Source organism: Rhinopithecus roxellana, chromosome 5, assembly GCF_007565055.1.
Source record: "Rhinopithecus roxellana isolate Shanxi Qingling chromosome 5, ASM756505v1, whole genome shotgun sequence".
Lineage (NCBI taxonomy): Eukaryota > Metazoa > Chordata > Mammalia > Primates > Cercopithecidae > Rhinopithecus > Rhinopithecus roxellana.
This window is the reverse complement of record NC_044553.1, coordinates 128,577,694-128,578,665: the sequence shown is the minus strand read 5'-3', so window position 1 is coordinate 128,578,665 and position 972 is coordinate 128,577,694. Positions and strand designations below refer to the sequence as shown.

Sequence of the window (972 nt, the reverse complement as noted above, 5' to 3'; positions counted from 1 at the left end):
GGGCTTGAACTCCTGACCTCATGAGATCCACCCACTGAGGCCTCCCAAAGTGCTGGGATTACAGACATGAGCCACCATGTCCCACCGGTCTTTGATGGAAAACTTTTAACTACTGACCCACTTACTTGAGAAGTCATATAACTATTCATACTTTCTATGTCTTTTTGATTAACTGGCAACCTCTATTTTTCTATAAATGTGTATTTCCTTTAACTTTTCAAGTTTATTTATCTGAAGCTGTTGCTAATATATTTTTACTTTTTAAATCCCTGTAGGACAAGAGTGATATCATCTTTTCTATTTTTTTAAAAAAATTTCTTCCAGCAGTTGATATGTCCAAGAACCAGGTTCATGATATGCCTATGAACCAGGCATGGGCATAGACCAGGAGCCAGGCTGGGATAAGCAACCGGTTTCTAAATCCCTAGCTGGTATGAGATGGGCACCACCAGCCAGGCCCCTCTCTCTCCAGGTCGGGGGCACCTTTTCCATTTCTAGTGTTTCTTTGTGCCTTCTTTTATTTTTCCTTATTCAATATAGACAGATTTTCTTTTTCATTAGTCTTTCAAAAGAACTAACTTTTGCCTTTTTTTTTGTTTTTGTTTTTTGAGACAGAGTTTTGCCCTGTTGCCTGGCTGGAGTGCAATGCTGCCATCACAACTCACCGCAACTTTGACCTGTCAGGCTCAAGTGACCCTCCCACCTCGGCCACCTCCCACCGAGTAGCTGGGAATACAAGTGCACCACTATGCCAGGCTATTTTTTTTTTCTTTTTTGGTGCGTGGGCGTAGATGGGTTTTTTCTCTGTTGCCCAGGCTGGTCTTGAACTCCTGGACTCAAGTAACCCTCCTGTTTTGGCCTCCCTAAGTATTGGGATTACTGGCAAGAGCCACTACATCTAATCTTGCTTATGATGTTGTTTATTGTGTGATTATATTCTTTTTTTAATTCTTCTGGGTTTTTTTGTTTTTT

At 41.3% G+C, this 972-nt stretch overlaps 1 non-coding gene across 1 annotated transcript; it reads right to left on the bottom strand.

Moving 5' to 3' along the window:
- Nucleotides 1-352: 352 nt before the first annotated feature.
- Nucleotides 353-482, bottom strand: LOC115898021. Its single transcript, XR_004057784.1, has one exon. It is a non-coding gene; the product is annotated as a small nucleolar RNA SNORA48 (small nucleolar RNA).
- Between the last annotated feature and the right edge of the window lie 490 nt (nucleotides 483-972).